This window comes from Acinonyx jubatus, chromosome A1 (assembly GCF_027475565.1).
Source record: "Acinonyx jubatus isolate Ajub_Pintada_27869175 chromosome A1, VMU_Ajub_asm_v1.0, whole genome shotgun sequence".
Lineage (NCBI taxonomy): Eukaryota > Metazoa > Chordata > Mammalia > Carnivora > Felidae > Acinonyx > Acinonyx jubatus.
In genome coordinates, this window is record NC_069380.1 from 142,139,308 (window position 1) to 142,157,617 (window position 18,310).

General features: G+C 41.6%; 1 long non-coding RNA gene across 1 annotated transcript; it reads right to left on the reverse strand.

Moving 5' to 3' along the window:
* Positions 1 to 4,019: 4,019 nt before the first annotated feature.
* Positions 4,020 to 8,122, reverse strand: LOC128311244 (uncharacterized). The gene is made up of 3 exons (XR_008289441.1): positions 7,754 to 8,122; positions 6,733 to 6,787; positions 4,020 to 4,203 (listed from the first exon to the last, which is right to left on the reverse strand). It is a non-coding gene; the product is annotated as an uncharacterized LOC128311244 (long non-coding RNA).
* Between the last annotated feature and the right edge of the window lie 10,188 nt (positions 8,123 to 18,310).

Here is an 18,310-nt window from a genome sequence, read left to right on the forward strand (position 1 = left end):
AAAAGATACTCCATATAAAGGTGGGGGGAAAAAAGCCAGGGTAGCAATACCTCTATGGGACAAAATATACCTTAAAACAAAGGCTGTAACAAGCAACAAAGAAGGGCATTGCACGATAATAAAAGGATAAATCCAACAAGAGGATGTAACAATTTTAATAACTATATGCTCGACATTGGACACCTAAATACATAAAGCAAATATCAACTGACATAAAGGGGAAAATTGACAGGAGTACAATACTAATAGCAGACTTAACCCCTACTTACATCAATAGATAGAACATTCAAGCAGAGAATCAATAAGGAAATGTTTTTTTCTCCCTCCCTCCCTCGGAAATGTTTTTGAATGACACATTAGACCAGATGGGTTTAAGAGATATATACAGAACATTCCATCTAAAAACAACAGAATACACAGGGTTTTGTTGTTGTTGTTGTTGTTTTTCAAGTGCACATGGAACAGTCCCTAAGATGGATCACATATTAGGCCCCAAAACAATCTCAACAAATTTAAGAAGGAAATCACATCAAACATCTTTTCCAACCACAACAGTATTAAAGTAGAAATCAATTACAAGAAAAAAAAACTGGAAAAAAAAATGAACACATAAAGACTAAACACCATGCTACTAAACAACAAATGGGTCAATGAGGAAATCAAAAGGGAAATTAAAAACTACATGGAAACAAGTGAAAATAACACACAACAATTCAAAAATTTTGGGTCTCAGCAGAAGCAGTTCTAAGAGGGAGATTTATAGTGATACAAACCTACCTCAACAAACAAGGAAAATCTCAATCTAACTTTATACCTAAAGAAACTAGAAAAAGAAGAACAACGCCCAAAATTAGTAGAATGAAGGAAATAATAAAGATCAGAACAGAAACAAATAAAATAGAGACAAAAAGAGAGAGAGAAAAGATTAATGAAATCAAGAGTTGGTTCTTTGAAAAGATAAATAAAATCAATATCCTTTAGCCAGACTCATTAAGAAAAAAAGAGAAAGGACCCAAATAAACAAAATCGGAAATTCAAGAGGAGGGGTGCCTAGCTGGCTCAGTCAGAAGATCATGGGGTTGTAAGTTAGAGCCCCATGTTGGGTGTAGAAATTACTTAAAAATAAAATCTTAAAAAAAGAAAAGAAATGAAATGAAAGAGAAGTAACAAATGACACCACAAAAACACAAAGGATTAGGGGCACATGGGTGGATCAGTCAGTTAAGCATCCATCTTTGTTTGGCTCAGGTCATAATCTCACAGCTAGTGGGTTCGAGTCCCATGTTGGGTTCTGTGCTGACAGCTCAGAGCCTGGAGTCTGCTTCAGGTTCTTGTCTCTCTCTCTCTGCCTCTCCCCAACTCACACTCTGTCTCTCTCAAAAATAAATACTTTTTAAAAAGTACAAAGGATTATAAGGGACTACTATCAAAAATGATAACCAAAAATTGGACAACCTAGAAAAACTGGATAAATTCCTAGAAACATATAATCTGCCAAAACTGAATCAGGAAAAAATAAAAAAAATCTGAATAGAATGAATACTAGTAATAAAACTGAATCAGTTATCAAAAAACTCCTGATGAACTAAAGTCCAGGGCCAGAGGGATTGACTGGTGCATTCTACCAAATATTTTTTTTTAATTTTCTTTTAACGTTTTATTTATTTTTGAGACAGAGACAGAGCATGAGCAGGGGAGGGTCAGAGAGAGAGGGAGACACAGACTCGGAAACAGGCTCCAGGCTCTGAGCTGTCAGCCCAGAGCCCGATGCGGGGCTTGAACTCATGGACCGTGAGATCATGACCTGAGCCGAAGTCGGACGCTTAACCGACTGAGCCACCCAGGCGCCCCTCTACCAAACATTTAAAGAAGAGTTAATACCTATTCTCCTCAAATTATTCCAAAAAGTAGGATAAGAAAGCTTCCAAATACATTCTATGAGGCCAGCATTGCCCTGATGCCAAAACTAGACAAAGACACTACAGAAAAAGAAAACCCCAGGCCAATATTCCTGATGAACATGGATGCAAAAATCCTCAGCAAAGTGTTAATAAACCACATTCAATAACACATTAAAAGGATCATTCACCATACTCAAAGGGGATGAGCATTCCAGAGATGCAAGAATGGTTCAATACCTGCAAATCAATTAACATGATACACAACATTAACAAAATTAAGGATAAAAAACATACATTCATCTCCATAGATGCAGAAAAAACATTTGAGGAAATTTAATATCCATTCGTGATAAAAACTGGTAACAAAGTGGCTTTAGAGGAAACATACCCATCACTTTTCAGCCTTACAGTTAAGATCAAGTGTAGAGGAAACATACCTTAACATAACAAAGGCCTTATATGACAAACCCACAGCTAATATCATTTCAATGGTAAAAAATTGAGACCTTTTCATCTAAGATCAGGAACAAGATAAGGATTTCCACTTTTATTCAACATAGTACTAGAAGTCCTAGCCGCAGCAATCAGACAAGGGAAAAAAAGGACATCCATATTAGTAAGAAAGAAATAAAACTGTCACTAATTGCAGATGATATGATTCTATACATAGAAAACCCTTAGGATTTTGCAAAAAAAAAAAACCTATCAGAAGTAATAATTCAGTAAAGATACAGGATACAAAATTGATATACAGAAATCTGTTGTGTTTCTCTACACTAATAACAAAGCAGCAGAAAGAGAAATTAAGAAAATTCCATTTACAACTGCACCCAAAAGAATAAAATACCTAGGAATAAACTGAACGAAGGAATTAAAATACATAGTCTGAAGACTATGAAATGTTGATGAAAAGAATTAAAGATGACACAAATGAAAAAATATTCCACACTCATGGATTAGAAGAATATTATTAAAATATTCATACTATCCAAGGCAATCTACAGATTCAGTGCAATTCTTATTAAAATATGAATAACGTGTCACAGAACTAGAGAAAATAATACTAAAATTGGTATGGAACCACAAAAGACCCCAAATAGCCGAAGTAATCTTGAGAAAGAAGAACAAAACTGGAGGTATCACCATCCAGATTTCAAGATATACTAAAATGCTCTAGTAATCAAAACAGTATTGTACTGGCACAAAAAGAGACACATAGATAAATAGAATAGAGAGCCCAGAAATAAACCTACACTTATGTGGTCAATTAGTCTATGACAAAGGAGACAACAATATACAATGGGGAAAAGACAGTCTCTTCAATAAATGGTGCTGGGAAAACTGGACAGGTACATGCAAAAGAATGAAACGGGGCCATTGTCTTACACCATACACAAAAAGAAACTCAGAATGGATTAAGGACCTAAATATGAGACCTGAAACCATAAAACTCCTATAAGAAAACATAGGCAGTAACTTCTTAGACATCAGTCTTAGCGATATTTTTCTAGATACGTCTCCTCTGGCAAGGGAAACAAAAAGCAAAATTAAACTGTTGAGTCTACACCAAAATAAAAAGCTTTGAACAGCAAAGGAAACCATCAACAAAACAAGAAGGGAACCTACTAAATGGGGGGAAATATTTTCAAATCTATCCAATAAGCAGTTAATATCCAAAATATATAAATTATTACAACACTAAAAAAATTCCAATTAAAAAGTGGACAGAGAAACTGAATGGACATCTTTCCAAAAAAGACATTCAGATGGCCAACAGATACATGAAAAGATGTTCAACATCACTAATCATCAGGGAAATGCAAATCAAAACCACCATGAGATATCACCTTATACCTGTCAGGTATTAAAAAGGCAAGAAATGGGGCACCTGGGTGGCTCAGTCAGTTGAGCGTCCAGCTTCTGTTCAAGTCATGATTTTGCTGCTCATGGGTTCAAGCCCCACATCAGGCTCTGTGCTGACAGCCCGGAGCCTGGAGACAGCTTCGGATTCTGTATCTGTCTTCCTCTCTCTCTCTGCGCCCCACCCCACCCCCACACGCACACTCTCTTTCTCTCTCTCTCAAAAATAAATAAACATTAAAAAAAATTTGGCGGGGGTGGGGGGACACCTGGGTGGCTCAGTTGGTTAATCGTCTGACTTCAGCTCAGGTCATGATCTCACAGTCCCTGAGTTGGAGCCCCACATCAGGCTCTGTGCTGACAGCTCGGAGCCTGGAGCCTGCTTCAGATTCTGTGTCTCCCTCTCTCTCTGTCCCCTTCCGGGCTCATGCTCTGTCTCTCTCTGTCTCAAAAATAAATAAAAACATTAAAAAAATTTTTTTTAATAAAAAATTTTTTTTAAATAAAAAAATTTTTTTTACAATACAAAAAATAACAAGTATTGGCAAGGATATGGAGAAAAACGAATGCTCCTTAAGTGTTGGTGACAATGTCAATTGGTATAGCCACTGTGGAAAACAGTATGGCGGTGTCTCAAAAATTAGAAATATGGGGCACCTGGTTGGCTCTGTCAGTGGAATGTGACACTCGATCTCAAGGGTGGTAAGTTCAGGCCCTAGATTGGGTGTAGAGATTACTTAAAAACAAAACAAAAAATGTTCAAAAAATTAGAAATATCATACAATTCAGTAATCCCACTACTGTGTATTTACCCAATAGGAAAAAAAAAACACTAATTTGAAAAGATATATGCACCCCTATGTTTACTGTAGCATTATTTACAATAGCCAAGGTATGAAAGCAACCCAAGTGTCCAGTGATAGGTGAATGGATGAAGAAGAGTGGCACACACACACACACACACACACTGGAATATTATTAAGCCATAAAAAAAAAGAGGGGCATCTGGGTGGCTCAGTTGGTTGAGCATCTGACTTCTGCTCAGGTCATGATTTCACGATTTATGAATTTGAGTCCCACATCAGGCTCTCTGCTATCATCCAGTCAGCACAGAGGCTGCTTGGGATCCTCTGTCCCCCTCTGTGCCCCTCCCCCACTTACACTCTTGCAAAAATAAATGAATTTTTTTAATGCCTAAAAAAGAGAGATCTTGCCGTTTCCAACAACATGGATGGACCTATAGGGTAGGGTATTAGGTGAAGTGAAACAAGTCAGACAAAGAAAGACAAATACCATATGATTTCACTTATATGTGAAATCTAAAAAAAACAAAACTAAACAAAGAAACAAAAGCAGAAACAGACCCATAAATACAGAGAACAAACTGGTGGTTGCCATAGGGGAGAAAGGTAGAGGGATGGGCAAAAGGGGCAAAGGGGAATGGGAGGTATGGCTTCCACTTACGGAACAAATGACTCAGGGTAATGAAAGGTACAACATAGGGAATATGGCCAGTGGTGCTATAATAGTGATGTGTGGGGACAGATGGCAACTACACTTGCTGTGACAGAGTCATTGAATCACTCTGCTGCACACCTGAAACTAATTACCATTGTGTATCAACTATACTTTAATTAAAAAAAATACTTGGGGGATGCCTGGGTGGCTCAGCCAGTTAAGCGTCTGACTCTTGATCTTGGCTCAGATCATGATCTCGAAGTTCAAGAGTTCAAGCCCCTCATTGGGCTCTGTGTTGATAGTAAAGAGTCTGCTTGGTATTCTCTCTCTCTCCCTCTCTCTCTCTCTGCCTCCCTCTCTCTGCCCTTCCCCTGCTTGTACTCTCTCTCAAAATAATCAAAATTTTTTTAAGTTCAAAATAAAGAAGGAAAAAAATTATAAGAGTTCACACTAAAATCTGGATTTTCAGCTTCTCTTAAGAAATCAAAAGTTCTGACTGCTGTCCATAGTGTAGTGGGCAGAAACACACTTGTGTTTGCCCTTACTGTAGAATTTTAAAATGTATTGCAGAGTAACAGTAATAAAAATGAAAAGCTCTGGCCACACTATCTGCATTCCTGCACAAGAATCTTAGAGAGAGTGGCGTTCTCCACATTCCCTCTTCATTCAACCCTCTTCACACATGGAGCTCTTGTCTAGCCCCTAGAAGTGACAGTCTGAAAGCCTCAACTTGTGATGTTGAAGGCACAGACAGAGGAGGGCTAGACTCCACCCCTCTGGTCGACACCTGTTAGGTGACCTGTTCCTACTTCCACAGCTACCGAATGGCAAGGCCTGGGCTCCAAGCCAGGAGTCCTAACTCCTCCTACCAGCAGGGCTCTACTAGAAACAGATGGCACACTCAATTAGGTAATTTGGATTTTTAATAAAAGGGCCATTTATGAGGTTGGGGCAGGTTTCAGGAAACCAAAGTGGAGAGTACAGTATCCCTCCCCACGTTCCCCTCCACTGGCCAAACAAGAGGGGGGAGCTGCTCCCACCCCTTCCCACCAGCCTTGACAGAGCAAGTGGAAAGAATAATCATCATTCCTGGAGAGGACAGGAGTGCAGTGAGTGTCGGTGGACAACAGCTGTGGCCTTGGGTAGATGGGCACAGCAATCCCGCAAAACCATAGGGAGAAGGAACCAAGGAAATAAGTAGCCCAACCCCATCTCCTCCCCCCTCTCCAGTTATTCAAACTCAGCACTCGGGTATACAAGGGGGTCCATTAATGCAAAACGTTCATCCAGCCCCGTGAGACGGAAAGCAGGGTAGAAGCAGGCAGGGAGTGGGCCTCACTTTTGCCCCAGGACAGAGAAGACCCCAACAAACTCCTCCTCCACTTGAATTGATCTCGAAGTTCTGTGAAGTTCCACCACACTGCCCTGTGCCCCAGGCATCGGACCAAAACATCATATTGCCAACAGACAGGGAGGAGAAAAGATGGACACCAACAGGAATAGCTCAGCTTACCTTCCAGACACTTTGCACACATTCCCTCTAATCCTGCAGGGGAAGGAATTTCTTTCTGTAGGTGAAGAAATTGAGGCACAGGATGGTAAGGACTTGGCAAAGGACACCTACTTTATAAATGTTGGAGGCAAGGTTCAAACTCAGTGTCACTAGCTCCAAACCTGAAGTTATTATGTAGTTACAGAAAATATTCATCAGTTGTGCCAGAAACAGGTAACATAGCAGGCCTGAGACTGTTATCCTTTTAAAAGTCTGTTTGCAAAGTTGGCCCTCAACTGGCGTCTGAGAACTTGAATTTTGGTCATGTCTGGTTTGCCAAAGTCACATGGCTGTTAGCAACAGGGCAGGGACTAGATCCCAGGTTTGGGGACTTGTAGGCTCATGCTCCTCCACTAACTATGAAAGGCTTCAGGGTACTCAAACAGAAAGTGTTGACAGAGCATATGTGACAAAGTTCCAGGGATCTCGTGGGAGGCCATCCCCACTGCCGGTCTTGGTGAAGACGTAGCAGAAGTTAGGCGCATCCTGGGACTTCCGAAGCCCCCACTTTCCTTCTCTACACCTTCCTCTCACCCTTCTGAGACTTCATGCTTTCATCTTCCCTCAGAGTTCAAACCTGGGTTTACTGGAAGTATCTCTTACTCAGGGGCCATATACTGAGCAGAAGCTGGCTCTTTCAGCCCCACCTGTGCCTCCATGGCCAGCTGCCTTTACGAAGCACAAAGACCCAACAACTTTATACAGGGCCCCTGGTCAACCTCAGGCTTGAGAAGGAACTCACTGGGACCCATCTTGCTTCTCAATGCACACTGGGCCTTGCTTACATCAGTGTTGTACTCAAAAACACTGTAACAGATGCTTTTGGTGGCCTGTCCATCTCTCTTACCACTTGTCACCCATTGATGTCCAACTGCCAATACCTGCAGTTCCTTATTTCAGAGCATTCTCTGGCACTCAGGCCTTCTCCACACCCCCCCTCCCTTGGCAGGCTACAAGTGCAGGGGAATTAAGTGATACTCACCTCCCCATCCCTGCCTTATTCTCTCCTCCCCTTCCTAGGGTTCCTTCACCTCCCAAATAAACAGGGTGTACCGCAATCCTTCTCTCGGAGTCTGTTTCTGGATAAACCAACCAGAAGAAAATTTCGCTCAGCACAAGCCCACTCAAATTTTACTTAATCCAGAGTTCGGGAATCTGAGATGTGCATGGATACCCTATGCTCATGAGCACAAATACATCCACACAGAGAACTTCTCTCTGAACCAACCATTCCAAAGACATCCATATTACTCAGCCACTTGGCTGGACTTTATTACCCCTCCATGAATAGCCCATAAGTCCAATAAGTGGAATGAAAACTAGCACAGTGAAGGAACAGTGGTATTGGATCTCATTCATCTTTTAACCCCACCCACCACCCACCATGACACCCAGCCCTCAGGCCTGGTAAGTGCTCATTAAATATGTTAATCAGAGGAGCAGTTGGATCAGGCAGCCTCTGCTCCACAAGGCTCCACTCCTAATCCCCTACTATGTGATCTCCCAGGGCACCCAGGACGATTCCCCCACTCGTACTCTCTCTGCTCATAATGGTGCAGAATCTCACTTGGTCTTGAAGAGTGTGCCAGAAATATGCTCTTGAAACAGCCTGCTTGTTCACAAATACATTTCCATTTTAGCAAGAGCAGCTGTCACTCCTGCTGGAGGCCTGCTGGTCTCACCCTTGCCACCTGCCTGAAAGGAAAATTTAATTCATAGAAACTTAAGAGGGCCTAATTCAACCCCTCTTCTAATTCAGAGATCCTCTCAAAAGCCTCCCTGATGTTTTTCATCTATTTCATGAACACTTCAAACAACAGGGAACTCATTGCTACATGCCATAGCCAATCCTATGGTTAGAAGGTTCTAATTATTAAGTTTTTAGACAAATTCGATTTTCAAAAATTTTTTAATGTTTATTTTATTTTTGAGAGATTGAGAGAGAGAGAGAGAGAGCATGAGCAGGGGAGGGGCAGAGAGAGTGAGAAAGACACAGAATCTGAGCTGTCAGCACAGAGCCTGACATGGGGCTTGAACCCACAGACCATGAGATCATGACCTGAGCCGAAGTCAGATGCTTAATCGACTGATTCACCCAGGTGCCCCTAAACATTTATTATTTTTTTATTTATAATACATATTATATATGTATTATATGTATTACATATATTATGTATTATTATGTATTAAAATATATATGTATTATATATTAAATATTTACTATGTGCCAGGTACTATTTTTTTAAAGTTTACTTACTTATTTCAAGACAGAGAGAGAGAGAGAGAGAGAGAAAGCAGAGGAGGGGCAGAGAGAGAAGAAGGAAAGGATCCCAAGCAGGTTCCAGGCTGTCAGTGCAGAGACCAACGTGGGCTTGAACCCACGAACGGTGAGATCATGACCTGAGACAAAACCAAGAATCAGACACTTAACGGACTGAGCCACCTAGGAGCCCCTTTCTTTTTCTTTTTTTTCTTTTTTCTGTGCCTGGTACTATTAAAAGTACTTTATGTGCAAACTCTTTATCACCATCATCCCATCTCACAGCACAGAGACAGTAGTAGCTTGCCCAAGATGGTAAAGCTGACAAGTGGCAGAATGAGACTCCAAACCAAGGAAGTCTCACTCCAGAGCCTTCCTGTATTACCTTTTTGTTACTTGGGGCAGAAAACTTTCATCATATAACTTAGCCTTTTAGGTCCAGATCCCTGTGAGGTTGTGATGAAAGTCAAGGACCCTCCCCTCTTGCTAATGTGCATATATACACAAAATTTTGCATATCATTTCAGGAAGTCAACCCACTGCAGCCCATGACACCCAGGTTAAAAACTTCTGCAAAATCCCTATCAAAATTCCAATGACACTTTTTACACAAGTAAAAAAAGAAAAAAAAACACTCCTAAAATTAATGTAACACCACAAAAGACCCCGAATAGCCAAAGAAATCCTGAAAAAGAACAATATAGGAGGCATCACATTTCCTAATTTCAAGCTATAGTCATCAAAAGTGTGGTATTGGCAATAATGATAGAAAAATAGACCAATGGAACAAAACCTAGAGCTGAAAAATAAACCCAAGTATATACAGTCAATTAATATTTGACAAGGGAGCCAAGAATACTCAGTGGAGTAAAGGTGGTCTCTATAATAAATGGTGCCAGGATAACTGGATAGTCACATGTAAAAGAACGAAACTGGATCCATACCTTAACGTCATTCACAAAAATTAACTCAAAATGGGTTAAAGCCTTGGGGCACTTGGGTGGCTCAGTCTGTTAAGCATCCAACTCTTGATTTTGGTTCAGGTCATGATCTCACAGTGGGATCAAGCCCGGAGCCTGGTTCTGCGCTGACAGCATGGAGCCTGTTTGGGATATTCACTCTCCTCTCTCTCTGCCCCTCCCCTGTTCTCTCTTTCTCTCTCTCTCTCTCTCTCTCAAAATAAATACATAGACATAAAAAGCCTTAAATGTAAGATCTGTAGCCATGAAACTCCTAGAATAAAATATAGCAATAAATCTCTTTGACATGGGTCTTCATAACGATTTTTTGGATGGGACAACTAAAACACACACAACAAAATAAAAAATAAAGAAGTGGGAATAGATTAAACTAGAACTCCTGCAGAGCAAAAGAAACCATCAACCAAGTGAAAAGAACACCTTACAGGATGGTACAAAACACTTGCAAATAATAAAACTGATAAGGGGAAAATATTTTAAAAAATATAAAGAACCCATACAATGCAACAGCAAAAGAAAAAAAATTACAAATGGGCAGAGCACCTGAATAGCTATTTCTCCAATGAAATGTCCAGATATGAAAGGACAACACGTACATGAAAAGATGCTTTTAGCATCATTAGTCATGAAAGAAATGTAAATTAAAAACAGTAAGATCTTGCCTGATGCCTGTTAAAATGGCCATCACCAAAAAAGACAAGAGATAACAAGGGTTGGTGTGGAAGTGGAGAAAAAGGAACCTTTATGGGATTGTCAAGTGCTACAGCCACTGTGGAAAACAGTATGGAAGCTCCTCAAAAATTATATTATTATATCCAGCAATTCCACTTCTAGGAATATATCCAAAAGAAATGAAAACACTAATTCAGAAAGCTGCACCCCCAAATTCACTGCAGCATTGTTTACAATAGCCAAGACATGGAACCTAGTGTCCATCAGTGGATAAATGGATAAAGCAGTTGTGGGGGCATCTGGGTGGCTTCTCTGGTTAAACATCCAACTCTTGATTTCAGCTCAGGTCGTGATCTCATGGCTCTGAGATCATGTTCCACGTCGGGCTTTGTGGTGATATTGCAGAGCCTGCTTAAGATTTTCTCTCTCCTTCTCTCTCTGTCCCTCCCCCACTTGTACACTCGCTCTCTCTCTCTAAGTAAATATTAAAACAGAACAAGTTGTGGTGTATGTGTGTGGTATATACACACACACAAGCACACACACACACAGAATATTACTCAGCCATTAAAAAAAATAAGGAAATCCTAATATTTGCAACATGGATAGACCTTGAAAGCATCATGCAGAGTGAAATAAGTCAGAGAAAGACAATACTCTATGATTTCATTAACACGTGGAATCAAAAAAAAAAAATCAAACTTATAGGAAAATCAAGCTCAGACTTGTGGTTACAAGAGGCAAAGGGTCAGAGGAAGGGGGATTAGAGAAAGGTGGACAAAAAGTACACAATTCCGGGGCACCTGGCTGGCTCAGTCAGTGGAGCGTGTACCTCTTGGTCTCAGGATTATGAGTTCAAGCCCCACATTGCATGTAGACATAACTTAAAAATAGAATCTTAAACAAAAAGGTACAAACTTCCAGTTAAAAGACAAATAACTAAGATAATAAGTACTAGGGATATAACATAAACATGATGACTATAGCTAACAGTGGTGTGTGAAATGTAAGAAAGTTGTTAACAGAGCAAATCCCAAGCATTCTCATCACAAGAAGAAAATTTTCTTTTTATTGTATCTATATGAGATGATGGATGTGAGCTGAACCAACTGTGTAATCATTTCACAATATATGTGAAATGTGCTATACTGCTTAAATGTATTTGGTGATGTATGTCAATTACACACACACACACACACACACACACACACACACACACACACAACCAATGCCAATACATCAACACAAAATATTTTGCTTTCGCAACTGTTTGAAAGTTCTTTGAGGAGCTTTTCTATGTCCAGTGGGGTTCCTTGTGTTTTTCCAGGCTGTTTTTGCAGATCCATGTGAAAGACTATTCAACCTCATTAGTAACCAAAGAAAAGAGAAATCTAAATAATGAGATTTAAACAGTGCTAATTTGTACTTTTGAAATTAACAAGAAAGACTCAGAAATCATATGCTTGAAAGGTTGTACTCATTTGTTGCTGTTGACATTGGACCTGTATCTACTACCTTTAGGAAGAAATTTGGCAACACACAGAAAAAAGTAATGGAAATGCCCACAAGATTCTGACCTGGTAACCCCACTCCCAGAATTTATTCCAAGACAGTGATTTAGATGAAAAAAAAAAAAAAAAGCCATATGTGGAAAACTATGTCTGGCAAGGTACCTGTAAAAGGAAAAAAAAAACCTTAATACCCTACAAAACAATTGGGAATTATAGTAAATAAAGTCATTAATGTAGCAGAATACATCAAACAATGGAAAGTGTTAACATTCAGAGAAAAGAAGTGGAACAGAGAAGCAACATCATGACTGCTGTTAATTATGGGGAGATAGGGTGGAAATGCCCAGAGAACTTTTGATTTGCTTTTTAGTGTCTTCCTCTAAAAGGCAAGACACCAAGCAATCAGAATAAAAGCAGCTCAGGGGCACCTGGGTGGCTCAGTCCTCAGTCAGGTAAGCGTCTGACTCTTATTTTCAGCTCAGGTCATGATCTTGGCATTTCTCGGGTTCAAGCCCCATGTTGGGCTCTGCACTGACAGTGCAGAGCCTCTTGGGATTCTTTCTCCCTCTCCTTGTCTCTACCCCTCCCCTGCTCACATAGTCTCTGTGTCTCTCAAAAATAAATAAATAAAACTTTTAAAAAAATTATAGATGTATATATATTAAAAAAAAGAATAAAAGCAACTCAGAGGGGAGAGAAAAGGGCCATAAAAAGAGGAAAACTTAAAAGAAAAAATACTATAGGGGTTCCTGGGTGGCTCAGTCTGTTAAGCTTCCGACTCTTGGTTTCAGCTCAGGTCACAATCTCACGGTTTGTGAGTTCAAGCCCCCCATTGGGCTCCAAGCTGACAATGCAGTGCCTGCTTGGGATTTTCTCTCTGTTGCTCTCTCTGCCCCTCCCCACTCATTTTCTCTCTCTCAAAAAATAAATAAACTTAAAAAAAAAGAAAAAAAACTAAATAATACTCTCCATGAACTGAATGTTTGCGTCTCCCCCAAATTTACAAATGTTAAAATCTTTATCTCCAAAGGTGATGGTATCATGTGGTATGCCTTTGGAAGGTGTTTAGGTCAAGAGAGTAGAGCCCTCATGAATGTGATTAGTGCCTTATTTAAAAAAAAAAAAGGCTCTAGAGAGAGCCCACCCTCTTGCACTGAACCGATAGAGGACACGGTGACAAGGTGCTGGCTATGAATCAGCAAGGAGGCCTCACCTGAAGGCAACCATGCCAATCTATTTCTGTTCTTTATAAGTTTCCCAGTCAGTGGTATTTTGCTATAACAGCCTGAAAGAACTAAGGCAATACGCATCCATGAAACAAGAACAGAATACTATATGTAGGAAAGAAAAGGAATAATCACGAAACAGAAAAGAGCTCTTGTGAGTTATAATTATGATAGCTAAAATAGTAAATTCAACAGCAACTCTGAAAGATAAAAGGAGGGGACTATCCAGTCAAGAGAACAAAGTAAGTAGGTAGAAACTGAAAGAGAAAAGATGACCAACGGAGAAGGTTCAGTATCTACATAATAGAGTCCAGAAAAAAAAAAAATCAGAGACAATTTCCAGGAAATTTTAAAAGTTTAATTTTAAAAGTTTAATTGGCTAAGCCAAAGACATTTGCACAACCCACAGCTGGATGGGGGGGAGGATCTGGCCCCATTGGGTTCTACAAGACAAGGCATTTTCTCAAAGTTGACCACAAACAAGAACACGTCCGCAAAAGTAAAGTAATAGGTGTTGTTGGCAAGAGAGGGTAAGCGCTGGATGATGTGGGAAACAAAGGCAGAAGGAAATGGCAGATAAAATAAAATTTCCTTACAACCTGCAGCCCATTGACCAACACGTGAGGGTAGTTTCTCCAGAAACTCCCTACTGCCTTAATGCTGATGTTTTGCTAGAGGGAAAAATAACTTTAGCTTGACAATAGCTGGGCTCCCAGTATCCTGTAAGTCTTCTTTAGCACATGAAAATCTCATTGGAAACTTCCCCTGGACTTTGCCTCCCCCAGCTCCATAGTATATCACTTGTGTCTCTTCATGGTCCCGGGGCAGCTCTTCCTGCCCACGGGTCCCATCCCTGTGCTTTAATAAAATCACCTTCTTGCACCAAAGATGTCTTCAAGAATTATTTCTTGGCTGTTGGCTCTGGACCCCACAAACCCCACTCTCCCCCCAAAAACCTCATCAATGGACACCCAGAAACTACAAATGCCACTAATCAGGAATGCATGCTGCCTCCTAGTAGGCAAACATTCTTCTCTAACTTCTGATGGAATACCTTTAATAGAATCTGAGAATCCTATCAAATTCTATCAAATGATCCTATCAAATCTCCCCCTCCAGACGTTTTGTGCATCATCACAGATAGGTAAGGTTGCTCCTCCATGTCCTACGTGCCAGTTGCTTCACATGGGTTCTCTCGCGAAAGCCTTACAACAGAGCAACAGACCCATTTTGCAAATGAGGGAACTACTGCCCGGAAAGGTCAAGAAGCAAGCTTACCCTTGGGGCGTAGGACTGGCTCAGTAGGTGGAGCATGCAACTCTTGATCTCAGGGTCCTGGCCCCACATCGGGCAAGCAGCCTACTTTAAAAAAAAAAAAATTAATTAAAAAGGAAAAAAAAGAGAAGCAAGTTCACCAGCTAATGATGAAAGCCAGGATTTGGGCCAAGTTCATCTGACCATGAAGCTTGCCCTCTTATCCATCCCCAAGACTTTATATTCCTCTTACCAGTGCTCTCTCTCCTAGACCCAGTTGCCCCACTGCCCTTAAGATCCCCAAAGAGGATCGCAGGTGGGTCATTAAACGGTTATGATAACCTGAGCAGAGCAATGCACCAGGAGCACGGAGCTCAACACCTCAGCTTAGGGAGCCTCTGGCACCCCGGCCACCCAGAGGAGGTCCAACAGACTTAACCTTTCAGCTTTTTTAAACTGACATGTAACATTAATTTCAGGTGTACAACACAATGATTTGCTTTTTGTGTATGTTGCAAAATGATCACCATAGTAACTCTAGTTACCATCTGTCACCAATTACAAAATTTTTTCTTACGATGAAAATTTTTAACACTCTCTTAGTAACTTTGAAATAAACAATACAGTATTGTTAACTACAGTCACCATGTTGTACATTATGCCCCCCCCCCCCCAGGACTTACTTTATAACTGGAAGTGTGTACCTTTAGACCCTCTTACACATTTTGTCCGCCTCCCCACACCCAGGAACCACCAGCCTCACCTCTCCTCCCTCATCTCACTCAGGGGCTGCCAAAGCAGAAGCTCGGGTGGTTTTGAGAGCGCCCCACACAGGTGACACCTTCTCCCAGGCAGCAACAGACAAGGCCTCCAGTCCTTCACCAGCACAAGAGCAACTATGCCAAGAGCATCTGGCACTGGAAGGTTCAGTGGGCACAGGCTATGGGTTCGGTGGAGACGCACCTTGGAGCCCCTACCTCTATCTTTTTCTGCCTCTCTCTCCCTTGCTCGTTTCTTTAAAAAATGCTGACCTGGACAGAGAAGCTCTCAGCCTTTAGGAAACATTAATTCTTTTTTCTTATTCTATTTTTTATTTTTTTTTTTTACTTCAGGAATACAACTTAGTGATTCATCACTGACATATAACACCCAGTGCTCATCCCAACAAGTGTCCTCCTTAATGCCCATCACCCATTTAGCCCATCCCCCACCCAACACCCCTCCAGCAACCTTCAGTTTGTTCTCTGTATTTAAGAGTCTCTTAAGGTTTGTCTCCTTCTCTGTTTTTATTTTTCCTTCCCTTCCTCTGTGTTAATCTGTTGTGTTTCTTAAATGCCACATTTGAGTGAAATCATAGGGCATTGGTCTTTCTCTGACAATTTCACTTAGCATAATACACTCTAGTTCCATAGGAAACATTCTAAGTCCATCGAATGTGAGATCTCTATAAAAGTTCTTGAAGGGGGTCCCAATCTCAGGCCACAAATTCAGGTGTATGAAAAACAAACTTTTCCTATCCTTCAGTTTGTTTTGATCCCTGTCTCACCGACAAGGCAGGGATGTAATCTCAAATTGGAATTTACCCCCTGAACCCCAGATCTTGTCACAGTTCTGGGGTTTGAGGGATGGGGTCTTCGGTGTCTGGAGGGTGTCACATACGGTCACTTACCTTGTGTCCTGCCAACTGCAGACGCACCATCCAAAACTCTTCTATTGCTGCTGTAACAAATCACCACAAATGTAGCGGCTTAAAGCGACATAAATATATGATCTTAAGGCTTCTGTAGGTCCGAAGTCCAACACAGGTTTTACTCAGGTGTTGGCTGAGCAGGGCTTCTATTGGAGGCCATAGGGAAAAGTCATCTTCCAAGCCTGTTCAGGTTTTTGGCCCACTTCAGTTCTGTGATGTTTGTTTGTTTGTTTTTAAGTGTGTTTGTTTAAGTAAGTAATCTCTAGGCCTGATGTAGGGCTTGAACACATGACCCCGAGATCAAGAATCACATGCTCTTCTGGGTGAGCCAGCCAAGCACCCCACAATTCAGTTCTTTGTATTTGAGGGACTGAAGTCTTCATTTTCCAGCTGGCTGTAGGCCAGGGTCATCCCCAGCTCCTAGAGGTCTCCTCCCTGGCCTTACTCATGGGTAGCTCATGGTACTCGTGGCCACCAACAAAGAAGCAAATCCCTCTCATGCTTAAGCCTCTGACTTAGCCTCCTGCTGCAGCTCTCTGAGGGACTCTTCCGCTTTCCTCCTCTGCTTGATTCCATCCGGCCCACCTGGTTAATCCCTAGCATCCCTATTTTAGGTCAGCTGATTAGTAACCTTAATTCCACCTGCAAAGTCCCTTCCCAGCTGTACTAAATTGGTGTTTGATCTGAATAACAAGGGTGGGAGAATGGTTCAGGGATCAGGGAGGGATCTCTGAAATTCCAACTACCATGGAGACCCCTGTGTGAAGGCTTTCCAGAGGTGTGCCTGCAGCTGCCATAGAAGCTGCTGAGACATCGCTTGCCCCTTCAGCCCATGGTCACTGGAACATGAGCCAATCTTTCAACGTCATGGCCCTTTTTTTTTTTTAATGTTTTTATTTATTTTTGAGAGAGAGAGAGAATGCAAGCAGGGGAGGGGCAGAGAGAGACACACACACAGAATCAGAAGGCCCTGAGCTGAAGGCCCTGAGCTGTCACACAAAGCCCAACATGGGGTTCTGTGCTTGTGAACTGCAAGATCATGATCAGAGCCCAAGTCAGACACTTAACTGACTGAGCCACCCAGGCGCCCCAAGGTCATGGTCCTCTTAACGCTGAAGCCTCACTATTATTACTCTGGCTGTCATGGGAAGGCACTTGCTCTGCTCTGAACCACACCAGGATGGGACCTCTAGAGGCCAAGGTGTCTCCTCTGCCTGAACACACCACATAAGCTATTTCCTATCTGGGATCTCCCAAGGCTCTTTCTAGTTTGCAGGCTGGAGGACACCCCCTATTCTCCATCTAGGAACCACCATTTCTGTCCTGTCATTGTTTTTTCCTCTTCCTCCCTTCCACCACCCCAGAGGGATCTTTTCTCATATACAGAGGAAATCACCCTCTCTTCAAATACAACAAATACTACATCCCAAATACTTTGCTTAGATCCAGAGTCCTTTCTGTCCTGGAGTGGCTTTAGGTTTCAGAATCTGAGGCCTGGTCCTGTTCTCCTCTCTGTCACGTTCCTTACCTGAAGCAAAGGGCCTGGAAAATCAGGAGCTTTCAGGTCCAAGTTTGTGTGTGTTGGGGTGGGGGTTGGGAGAAGCAAAGCAAAGCAAACATGTTTTCCTGCCACTCTCCTGATGTGGTCTCTTCTTTAAAATGCCCTTGGCACTTGGTCCCTCCCAGGCTCCCGTCCTTGGTTACTAAGTTGGAGACGACGTCTCCCTCTTTAAGCACTGGGCAAGGAGAGGCTGTGTGCAGCTTTGAGGCCTGCACCCTACTTGTGAGTCTATTTTGTTCCCTTTACAGGGCCCACTTTGGAGCTCACCTCTCTATGTGGCCTCTCCTTCCCTTCTTGGGGATTCTCACGCTTGCTCTCCAGTGTCCTTTCAAGGAGATAATGACACTCTCCACTACTAAGAGGGCTTGTTCTCAGGATCAAACTG